The sequence below is a fragment of the Anoplophora glabripennis genome, unplaced genomic scaffold (assembly GCF_000390285.2).
Source record: "Anoplophora glabripennis isolate ALB-LARVAE unplaced genomic scaffold, Agla_2.0 scaffold103, whole genome shotgun sequence".
NCBI lineage: Eukaryota > Metazoa > Arthropoda > Insecta > Coleoptera > Cerambycidae > Anoplophora > Anoplophora glabripennis.
Genome location: NW_019416259.1, coordinates 363806 through 377088, shown reverse-complemented (window position 1 = coordinate 377088; position 13283 = coordinate 363806).

Below are 13283 nucleotides of genomic sequence, written 5' to 3'. Positions count from 1 at the left end.
CAAACAACTTTTGTAAGTTAGCTATTAAGAATGAGTTTATACTCTATCTTTATAGAAAATATACGAGGAAAGTTTAATATCCCTTGCACTTACGACCCTAATTTTCATTTTACGGTTTAGAACCATTGCTTTGGCAACCGATTAATTTAATTCTTCACTGGAAAATAATATCACAGCAAAATTAATTGGTGAAAATTGAGAGGCGAATGATGTTGATTAAAAAGAAAAATGAAATATACTTAATTTCTTGGCTTCTCTTTCTTCTAGATGGAAGACGAATTTTTGCAGCTTAAAATTTTAATTGAGACCTTCCAATTAGTCTTTCAAAGCTACCCAAGGTACGTAATTACTAATAAATATAGATAGTGGCTCTAAAATTAATTTTGTATGTACCATTAAATTGCGTTTAGAATTTACGTTTCCTTGAATTGTAATATGTCTTGTCGGAAATATTGTAAACGAAAGTTGGCAAAACAGTAACAGGGGAAATCTAATCTTGACAGGAAAGATTTATATATTCTGCTTTAACTTGACAAGGTATCGGAATCTTTACACGTATGTAGTTGAAATTAAGTTACTTATTTGAATATAAGCTTTTCACGTTCGTTGAAAAATATATTGCAAGAATATAAAATCTCTTTTACATAAAACAAATTAATGATATGCTTTTACTTTATTGTCAGTATATTAAGCTAATACAAACAAATTCACTTTGTTTTTTAATTTTTATAAAATGAAGTCAAACAATGTTCTTCGATACGAGAAATCTTGGAATGTAAAAAATATCTAACACTACAGATAAGATTTCTAACTATTAATATTGTGGTAAACTACTCAGCTAGCTGTAGCTTACAAAACGTGTACCAAATAATAAGTTTACAGGTGAAACAATTTATTTTAATTTTTCTGAAAAATTATTCATTGTTATGAACCTTGCTGACTGCTGTGCTGTGACTTATCAACATTTTCATAGTATAAGGTTACACGCTGAGTCAGAGACAAGCATATATTGTAAATAGTGTCCGCGTTCATTATCATCACATCAGCTTCGGTCTGGAGATGAACGTAGAGACTAATGAACTGAGGTTCCTATGAAGAGATCATTTTTGAGATATCCGAATCTAGCTCAAGGCACTGCATAACCTCTCAGATAAAGCAGAGCACAATAGTGGGCAACAGTTTTTGCATATGGACAAAGTTGTCCGATTAGGTCTTGAGTATCCGCTGTTGGAACTCTCGCAACGAAATGTAACACAGGTTTATGTTTACAAAACGAGACATTCATTGGGGCCAATACAAAAGAGGTTAACGTCAGTTTAAGAACGTCGTTCAATAGGGCGAACGGCAAATGTAATTCTGTGAAAGCAGTGAATACCTTCCTGATTCTTTGAAAATTTAGAAAATAATGAAAATAAATCACAAATCCAAGATATAATCTCTCAAGCTTCCAGGTGGTACATGCATCATGTGTCGTCAAGAATCGTTAGGAAGTCTTATTAACTATCATTTTCCTGGATCCATTTTAAATAATGACGAATATCATCCATGTAGGTATATCTGCATATACGGGCTTCAGCTTTGTATTGGAAGGGAACCTCTAAGGTTGTTGTTGAAGAGAAAAAAGAGAAAATTAAATAGACGATTCACACTTTTTCTGCATTCAAAGGTATAACATGATTCGAAATATCCATCAACTGGCAATAGTAATTTTCATTCCCAATGTAGATCGGACTTCCTACAACGAGGCTAAGGTCATCAGACTCGTATTCCTTTGTCTTTATCTTTGTAAGACAGAGTGATAAAGGCATGCTACTTCACAGTACACACACAGCCCGCCTATCAATCTTATAGAAATGGTCCGTTTACAGTGATCCAAAGCGACGAAAAACATTCACGGTACTAGTGTGTGGTCGCAAAGTTAAAGTGTCCATAGACAGAGGCAAACCTGCGTATTGTTTGAATGACGCGACAGGTACCAGGGACGAGCACAATAGCCTCCCATCAACTTCTGCTCCATTATACGTGCCAACCACATCCAGGGAAAATACCAAGAGGTCTGGTAGAAGGGTTCGTTTCCCTGACCGGCTGCAGGTTCCGTAATGGCATCCATACTGGCAGGGGGCTGTGTGGGTACACATGTCTGCAAGTGATCCATTTTAAATATTACGTCAAGAGCGCCAGCCTGACGCCGGACGGCCTAATCGTTGCAAGCGACAAGAAACAATGTGCAACGCGGGATATGGTTTCTGGAAGAGGACTACGGCAGATTGGTGCCATGGACCAGATACTTAAACCTGCGAGGGACTCCACACTACGACGACTCTCCTGCGAACGCTCGCCCCGACAACACTTCTTTTTCACAAACTTTGTTTTCAATAAAATACTTTTATTTTTCCGTTGAGAGAGATTATTATTTGCTGCATATCGAAAGTAACCCTCAGCCTTATACTGCTGCTATTAGGCTTTCCACGGGTTATATCAAAAAGTGCAAGGTACAAATTACAGCTACTGGCATGTGTGAATACTTCAGGAACGTTAAGCATGACTCACACAGAGGCCTTAACGTTTTTTCTGTCGCTTATAAAACTACGCACGAAGACGCAAAAGGGCTTTATACCGGTTAAAACAGTAGGGACGTTAGTTAAGCAAAGATGATCGTGATGGGGATTACACTTCGGGTCTTCAAAGGACTAGTAGAGAATAACATTTTTAGAGCTGCCAGTGATTTTCAGGACATAGCCGCGTACTCGGTATAAACTTCTTTATGTTTCGAAAAAAATATCGCTCTCATCTTCAGAAGAAACTCAGAAACTGTAAATTAAGTCATCTAGTTGGTACCTATATTGGCTATATGTGCGCTGAACCATAGTCTGTGCCGTTCCGGTCTTTTTTTTCAGATAGGTTGTTTCCAAATTCCAAGTAGCTTTAAACTCTGGAATCGATTGAAATTCTCCACCTATATTTTTCTAAGAAATTACAAAATAGAGATACTGGAAGTCTAAGGGGATCTGTGGTATGCAATTAAAGGCGAATCCATTTTATTTGGGGAAGCACGCGATTTTCCAGGACGAAATATTATGAATAATAAATTCTCAGAAAGAGGTACATGAACAAGCGTTTTATTCAAATACACACAAATAGTGGCTTTATACGTGGTTCTCGATCAATATGTTTGTTTTACTTTGAATGTTTATAACATTATTTAATTATTTCTATCAGATATGTATTTTCTCATTAGTACTCCTATATATAGTATTTGGTTAGACTAATATTTTTATTTTAAATAATCATTAATTACTAATTTGTCTATTACTTCTTGTATTGTCTGACATTTCTTTAGCATATTTAGATGTTTTAAAAAAGTTTTAGAATCAATTGAAATTAGTTTAACAATTTTTAGGTAAAATTTAGCTTAAAAACTCTAAATACTCTCGGGCGTTTTTCTCAAAACTGCTAAGAAAGTATTTCTCAAAACTGCTGAGAAAGTATTTCTTGAAATATTACTTTGGTAATTATACCTAAAGTAATTACGATTTATTAATACTTTGCAGGATTATTAAATGATTGCAAAAAGAGGCATTTTTCAAAATACTGTTTTTTTTTACTTACTTTAACATCAAATATCAATATAATATCCTTCCTTAGGTATTTACTTCAGAATTCCTATTCTGATATTCGATTTTATTGGATCCTTCGACAGCAGGTGACACAGTCGACCTTCATATAAAAATTCCCCAGCGAAAAAAGTACAAAAGAGTTAAGTGGATGGAATGAAGATAGAGAAGAGAAAACACGCCAACTTGGCAACTTAACGCAAGCATCAATCTTGCATTTAGTAGATGTATAATTAAATCTCACAACTTAGGGACCGCGCGCCGACCTCTCAATAGGTTATTAAGCTTTTGCTTCAAGAGAGGATAATCACATTTATGAATGATAAATTGCACGCAACGGTTTGCAAATATGAATATGTGCCTCGTAACTGCGAAGGGCATGATGCAGCTGTCAACGCTGGAATGAATTAATTAATAAAAGTTGTTTTGTAACATTTTACAGTTTAACCAAAGTTTAACAGTATCCGCCAAAACAAGTTGGAAATGAAAATCATCAACTGATAAAGCGAAACACGGTTCATTCGGAAACATTTCTGCATTAGATACAGGATATGAGACATTACAACAAACTTTCTGGACAAATTCCACTCGTCGGGACACAAAAAAATGTGTAGTAAGTAACCATTTCTGAATGGGTTCTATAATTCCTCAAAAATTGGAAGTGAACTGAAGTTTTTGAACTGAGGAACTACTGAAGACTTTGCATTGTAGTATATGATCATCTCTCTGAAAAATTTGAATAATGTTTTCCTTTTGCTGACAATGTTTTCTATCTACAGTTCAATCAGTGAAGTAATAAAAAATAAAATAATGAATAAATAGATATAACAGGTAATATATCAAAAGTTTCACCCATTCTCGATTTCTCTTCCGATTGTACATAGTTGACTCCATTAGATCCTCTAACTTTTTATATGTAGTGCATTCTCTCTCACGTTTAATCACTAGATGAAATTAGTTGAACAATAAATATACAGAGTGTCCCAGAATATGTGGGCAATCTCTCGGATTTATACAGGGGACGTTAAAATAACATGGTAAGTTCCTATAAAAATTATCCCTATAGGCCCTCCCTACGGAGATACAGACCCCTAAAGGACACCCCTAAAGGACGCCCCTGAACATCAATTTTTTTTAATAACTTATGAAATACTTAATAAATAATTTAATTATTTTTAAGAAAAAACAAATGTAAAAATAATAGTGGCATTTTTTTAGATAGTCACAGAAAGAATGAAAATTTCATCGGTTTATTTATTTGGATGTAATAAAAATCATATTAACCAAAAAATTGTTTTTTCTCGAGAACAGTTCTTTTATCGATATCAACCAAGAGTGGCTTTTTTACTTTAAAGTTCCAGCTATATAAAAATATTATTTTTGTGCTTTTATCGTAAAGCCTGTAAAAATTGATATTATTGTATTACAGCTAATCCGTCCTTGGCGAACCAAATAAACCAAATTGTTTTCATGCGTCAATTTTTAAGGAGTCTTGTCTGTATTTTAAGTTATTCAAAAAAAAAATCGATATTCAGAGGCGTCCTTTAGGGGCCTGTATCTGCGTAGGGGAACCCTCTAGGGAAAATTTTTATAGGGACTTGTATAAATCCGAGAGATTCTGGAACATCCTGTATACCTTCAACACTAGCTGAGGTACCGGTATCAAATTTGGTACACGATGTTGATGATGGCACATAGTTATGCTGAGTCATGAATATGTTGTGTCTGGAACACAGTTTTTCAGTCACTTTGGTAAAGAAAACATGGATTTTTTTTTGTCTCTTGAAAAATATAGGTATCCATTGACCCTGTAACATGGTGAATAAAACATATACTGGAAGGATTTTGATTAGCGGTTTCGAGTGCGATTAAAAAGAAATATATTATCAATGGTATAACTAAAAATGACACACAAAAAGAGTGTGATGTTCTTCATAAATAAATGTTTCTTAAACGTAATAGATCATGATTTATGATGTTGTACATTAATCAGTAGGTACATATTAGAGTGAGTTTCACTTTAAAGTGCGGGAAACCGACCTATATTAAAGCTTTGCTGAGATCTTCTATATTGTAATAGCAATTTCTTTTATTAGTGTTACAATATCATGTGCCAAGATTAATAAAAATTATTTTGCTAACACAATTTCACTACTTTAAGTCAATGCCACACTAGTGCAACAGTAGCATGTCTTCCACTAAAAGTAATTAGATAACTTATTGCACTAGGTAACTGCCTTTTGTTGAAGCCTACCTAACGATTAAAAACAATTTATTTTTGGCTACAAGAATGGAAGTAAAATTTTTTTAACAGTAGCAAGATATTTTGGTAGAGCGTAGTAATTATTATTGTTGACTTGCAAACACGCGAGCTACGTAGTCATTTTCTCTCCAACATTGCATCAGGAAGAGTGTCCTGCTGTCCAGTTAAAGACAAAGTTAATAATTGAATCTAGCTAAGTGTACATACTTATGGCCAAAAAATCAGTTATTAGTGTCTAAAAAGTCAGTTATTTGAAGTAAAAAAAGATATTTGCTGGTATTGTTGTAAAACTTGTCATCCTAGGATGATAATTTAACGATTCAGAAAAAACTTTTGTAAGTGTAAAAAATGGGATTCCAACAATAAATAAAATGTTAACAAAGAACTTTTTAGCCATTTAGCAAAACATTTTTTATTATGATAACAAAACAACCTATTTAATGCATTTTGTTAGGCATAATCAATTTCTACTTATTTCCCTCATCAGTGAAAACTGATTCAGAAAAAGACATTGTCAACAGATCATCAAGAAGACATAATTGACCCCTAGTTAATTTGTTTCTGTGATAATTTTTACTTAGGACTACAATGTAAATGTTTAGCAGTAGAAAGTATTTGATACACCACAAATGGAACATAAAAAGATTTTTTTGTGGGACATTTAGATATGAAAAAAATCTTTTTATAAAAAGACAAAAGTGTCTAAATGATTTATTGATTTTTTATTTACATACGTGTTATTTTTGTGTTTATTTTGTGCCAAAATTAATATTTAAAAAGTTATATTTATAAATAATCTTAACAAGTTTATTTATAAATCATTTCAAGAACAAGTAATTGATATAAAAGTAGAAAATTAAGATAAACTTCAAACTTTTCTTAATAATTATTTAAAGCACATGTCGAACTAAATTAGACACATCGAAAATTATTTGTGTACCAAGGAAACGATGATTCAAAATGTTTGGATTGATCCAACCGTACTTCTTTCTTTCAACGTGCAAACAATTTCCAGATATTTGTAGTAAATTGTGCCACTTTGGATAATTCTGTAACAGAAATAACTTATTCTGATTATTATTTCTTGTGCTGAATTCTTTGAAAATTATCACAAAGCATTTGATGAAACTATTAATATCATGCACAATATGTGGCTATTTTATTAATTGGCACGCAAAACCATTCAAGTCTGTAATAGTGCAAATATATTTCAAAACAAAAAGCAAAAACTTTCTGTGGAATAAAGAGAGGTAAATTTTATATTTTGCCAATATTTTAGACACTAAATCGACTTCTTATGTTAAAATTATAAAAGTAATAAAGATTAATAAAATAGTATTACATTTTTATATTCGTCAAAAAATGGCGGGGTAATATAAATATGACACTAAGAAAGAATAAACAATAAATAAATAAACAAAAAACCTATAAAACGCATTAATGTTGCACAAAATAAATCAACTATGTAATAAGTATATTTTCTAACAAATTTGAAAAAAAAATAGTTTTAAAGCGAAGGGATTGTAATATGGATTAGACTATTAATATATCATATTAGTAGCAATTTTTTTTTGTTGATTTGGACTGAGATCATATATATTTTTATTTATTGTTTAAAACAGAGGTATGTACAAAATCAACAGCATAGTACCAAAATTTAAAAAAACTTGTATAATTCTACAATTTAGACAACCAACACCAAATATTTCAGATTATACATATACTTTAAAAATTTTGACAGATAACCATGTTTTTAAAATAGTTAAAAGAAGATAGCAATACTACTGCCATCTGAAAAGTAATATTTCACGAAATAATACCAAATCCTTAATACGATTTACGAATCTACAATTTCCTCTTTAGAATGCGACATTCGCGGACTAATCACAGAAAACATTTGTCTTGGTTTATTTCCAATACACCCTGTACCAAAACAGGTACTTATCGTACCTCAGCTCCTGTATGAATTAATTTGTATAATTATTATTTTCAGATGTCTATCTTTATGCAACTTATGAATAAATTCAGACATTATAAATCCAATCTAATCTAACTGTCATTTGAAACAGTCACCTCATGTTACCGTGTTTGTATTAATGAAACCAAATAAAACGCTACAAAGAATTCTAACCTTAATAAATAAAAACGCGAGGAATTAATCCATTTCTACGGTATTTCATCAGCATAATACATCAACTGCATGTGTAAGTCTAACGAAGTGAAATGTGATATGATTGATATGAATTAAACCTTAAGATTATATTGAAGTCCGGTGACATTAGTAAAATTAGAAATCTCGTTAGGCATATCCGGATTATTTTCAGTTTATATTTACATTACTGGATTTATGACACATGTTATAAACTTTTAATATGACAGTTAAATTTGGGAAGCTCATTTGATTTTGATTTGGATGCAATGACAGCAGGTGATGGAGTTTAACCTTGAAATACATAAAAGGGAAACATTCCCTAAAATAAAATTTTGAATATTCTGAGAAAAATATCCTCAAAATATATAAAAAATCAAACAAATCACGTTGGAGATTTTGTGATATAGAATTATTTATTTGCTATAAATACATACCAAATACAATTAGGTAAAACAGAGATTTAGATATGGGAAACCAGATATTTCTTATTCGGTTTCTCTTATGGAGATAAGAAAATATATACATTCAAATTCATTGGTTTGCCTATCTCCCCTAATACGAGATCGGTTATCATAAGGATAAATCTTCCATGACATACTTTTGAATCAATATCTGTTCAATTTATTTGGTAGAGGATATTAAATTTGTTGATTGATAAGAATAATTTTCATGATTCACTGAGATTCTACTAGAGATTATTCATAAGGTATTCATTTTTCAAAACGGTTTATACAGTGTAGCTATTTTAAAAGTCCGTGCACACGGGAAACTTTATTAATTTTTAAATTAACAAAGTTATTGATTGCTATTTTGGAAATTTAGGTAAGCTTAATAAAACTGAAAACTGACCTTTTTGTAATTTAAATTAATAAATATATAAATTAATAGATAATTTTACATGCAATTCAATAAAATATCACCATAATTAACGCAAACTGAAAAAAAACATAAATTTTTTTCTGATTTCATAAATATTTGTTTGTCATTTTTTTATTAAAGGTCTACAAAATGATAAAATCGTAATTAATACTAAATTAAACATATAGACTTTATAAATGAACATTTTATTCATGCAATACTTGAATTTTGCGCCATTTGTGTGGTAATGTGTTGCCAACGAAAAAAAGAGAGCGTGGAGCGACACAAGAAAGAACGCATTTTCATTGCTGAGCAATATTTTAAAAATAATGAAGATTTGGCAGATACAATTCGCAATTTTTGTATAAAATATGGTAGGAATAGCGATTTAACTTCATTAACTTTGAAGAGATTAATTGAAAAAAAAAATAGAGAAACTGGATCAATTAGTGATCTTAAACCTGTCTCTCTGGCCGTCCGTCAACAAGTCATTCAACACAAAACATCGAAGCACTTCATGAGAGTGTTGCTGAGAGTCCAGGAACATTAATTCGGCACCGTGGTCAAGAATTGGACATTTCGTGAGCACTCTACAACGTATTCTCATAAAAGATTTGCATCTTCATGCTTACAAAGTTCAAGATGGTCATTTTCATCTCGTTGGCTTCGTTAATTGACAAAATTATCGTATTTGGTGAACAGAAAATCCTCGAGTGATTGTTGAGAATCAAATGCATCCACAACGTGTTACTGTTTGGTGCAAATTTTGGGCTGGAGGCATCATCGCCATCACAATATGATAATCCAGTGTTTTGTACCTAAATTGCAAGATATGGATGTACACGACATGTGGTTTCAACAACGGTGCCACATGTCGTACAGCCCTAGAAACAATTCAGTTACTGTATGGGCCATTTCTTGGTCGTGTAATTTCCCGTTTTGGTGATTAGAATTGTTCGACCAGATCATGCGATTTAATGTCATTGGACTTTTTTCTTTGGGTTTCTTTGAAGTCTAAGGTTTATGTCAACAAGCCCACGACTACTCACGCCTTGAAGGAGAAAATTGTGCGATGTATCAACGAAATTTAGCCGCATATTTATGCCAAATGGTAATGGAAATTTCGACAAAAGAATTCACATGTACCAGCAAAGCCGTGGAGGCCATTTACTCGATATGCTATTCCATACATAACCATATACTGTATATTTTATGAATCAATAAAAAAATTAGAATGTTTAATTAAAAACCAGGTTTTTCTATCAAAACTACTTCTTGCGTGACTTTTGGGATGCTCTTTATTTTATAAGTGTTTTTAAACCTTGGAAATATTTTTTTTAAAATAGCTCCTGTTATATGATATTAAATTATATGGTGCAAAAAAAGTAAAAGAATTGATAAACAATGTGAAAACATTGACAACTGTTAGACTCGAGAGGGACTGACACGTCGTCATGCCTATATAACTAACTAACTTAACTCGTCGAATTAAATATTCATATAGTTGCCCTTTTAAAAATTCTCAAAATTCTAGTTTAAAAGACAAGTGATCTTGAAAATTAGTAGTATGCCTAGTACAGGAATTTACAATAGACAATTGTTACGTATTGTGGAAATTAAATATTTAATTTCGGATAAAAATAGCATCGTCTGATAATAAAATTATACAGTTAAAGAATGATGTTGCTACAGTAAAACACGGGAATTCTTGCACATTACACATGAAACAAATCGCTACAGTTTTAGTTATACTAGAATAATACCAAAACACAAGAGCCTTAAATGCGAAAGGAAGATCATTGGGAAACAACTCACTTCATAATCACTGTTTATATTTTTTACATCAAACCGTATTTTCCACAAGTGCATACATCTTTGGCTATTGTACTGATATTTCCGTTACCTTAAGTAAAATAAAATCAAAATTAGTTTTATAAAAGCGTATAATTATAACAACGATAACTTAAAGTGCTTATATTTCTGTAATTGTTACACTTCTCACTAATCACTAAGAGTTCTTAAAAAGAAATATCATCTTGATAATAATACTTCAAATTTATATTAATTATCTTATATAGCTTTGTTAACAGTAACATCCAACACTAGTTTGCTATCGCTGTTGGTTTTAAGTAATATAATATTTATAAGGTCCTTTTACAAATGTCTTGGTGACAATAATAATGTATTTAATGTCATCAATAATAGTGGCTCTATGTTTTAAAGTTATTGTTAATAGCAATCTCAAATTTGTAACATATTCATTGTGTTGTCGCTTGTACTCCTTGCAGCTGTGACTAAGTCTTATAATATACCTACAGAAAAGCTATTACACTGGAAGAAAGTTTAAAATTCCTCTATTTTTAAAAGAAATATTATTACTCTTTTATTCTTGTGAAACAATCGTCAACTCTTGAACTTTTTCTAAATTAATTTAGAACCTGAAAATAATTAATTTACTTGATTTAATGACGATAACTGCAGCGGTGCACCCAATTGTACCACAGGTCATACAGAACGGAGAACTGAGACTCGATATTACACCAGGAAAATTAGCGAAAATAAAAGAGAAACTCGTTTAACAATAATTTTTGTGACATTTTTGTAAATTNCAACTCACTTCATAATCACTGTTTACATTTTTTACACCAAACCGTATTTTCCACAAGTGCATAAATCTTTGGCTATTCTACTGATATTTCCGTTACCTTAAGTAAAATAAAATCAAAATTAGTTTTATAAAAGCGTATAATTATAACAACGATAACTTAAAGTGCTTATATTTCTGTAATTGTTACACTTCTCACTAATCACTAAGAGTTCTTAAAAAGAAATATCATCTTGATAATAATACTTCAAATTTATATTAATTATCTTATATAGCTTTGTTAACAGTAACATCCAACACTAGTTTGCTATCGCTGTTGGTTTTAAGTAATATAATATTTATAAGGTCCTTTTACAAATGTCTTGGTGACAATAATAATGTATTTAATGTCATCAATAATAGTGGCTCTATGTTTTAAAGTTATTGTTAATAGCAATCTCAAATTTGTAACATATTCATTGTGTTGTCGCTTGTACTCCTTGCAGCTGTGACTAAGTCTTATAATATACCTACAGAAAAGCTATTACACTGGAAGAAAGTTTAAAATTCCTCTATTTTTAAAAGAAATATTATTACTCTTTTATTCTTGTGAAACAATCGTCAACTCGTGAACTTTTTCTAAATTAATTTAGAACCTGAAAATAATTAATTTACTTGATTTAATGACGATAACTGCATACTAATATAATACTAATAATAATAATAATTGCATAATACTAATTGTACCACAGGTCATAGAGGAAGGGAGAACTGAGACTCTATATTACACCAGGAAAATTAGCGAAAATAAAAGAGAAACTCGAAAAAAGTTCTATCCGCTAGATTATTGTAAAATTGTCTAAAGGAACAAGACATCTCTCGTCTCGTGAGTCAAAAACTTTTATTAGCTAACTTTTCTATTTAAATAAGTGAGAAAAACAGTTTTTTCACTTCGCAGGGAAAATCATCAGTTTTAGCGAAAAGTGACTCCCAGACAGCTTATAGGGAGTAAAATTATCTACAAAATGAGACTAGTTAAATTAAAATCGGTTAGTATACAAAAAAGTTATTGCAAAAAACAAGAAAAGTGCCCATTTTTTCATTTGTTTATAACTATCGCATTTATTGTTAAAATTTTATAAAACCTATGACAAGTTGAGGGTTTTGTCATACTTTAAAAGTGTGCCAAAAGTTGGCGCTGTAGGTGCAATAGTTTTCGCACAATTCTATTTGTTCATAACTTTTGGAGCCTCCGCTATAAACAAATAGAATTGTGCGAAAACTATTGCACCTACAGCGCCCACTTTTGGCACACTTTTGAAGTATGACAAAACCCTCAACTTGTCATAGGTTTTATAAAATTTTAACAATAAATGCGATAGTTATAAACAAATTAAAAAATGGGCACTTTTCTTGTTTTTTTGCAATAACTTTTTTGTTTATTAACAGATTTTAATTTAACTAGTCTCATTTTGTAGATAATTTTACTCCCTATAAGTTGTCTGGGAGTCACTTTTCGCTAAAATTGATGGTTTTCCCTGCGAAGTGAAAAAACTGTTTTTCTCACTTATTTGTTTAAATAGAAAAGTTAGCTAATAAAAGTTTTTGACTCACGAGACGAGAGATGACTTTTTCCTTTAGACAATTTTACAATAATCTAGCGGATAGGACTTTTTTCGAGTAAAAATTTAATTTGCTTGGTCTATATGCAAATATGGGATAAGGGCAACAGTGTTAACCAATAATCATGGCTAGAGTCATTTCGGTTACTTTATCAACACTAAACATAGCATCCAAAGTAATAAATCTTGC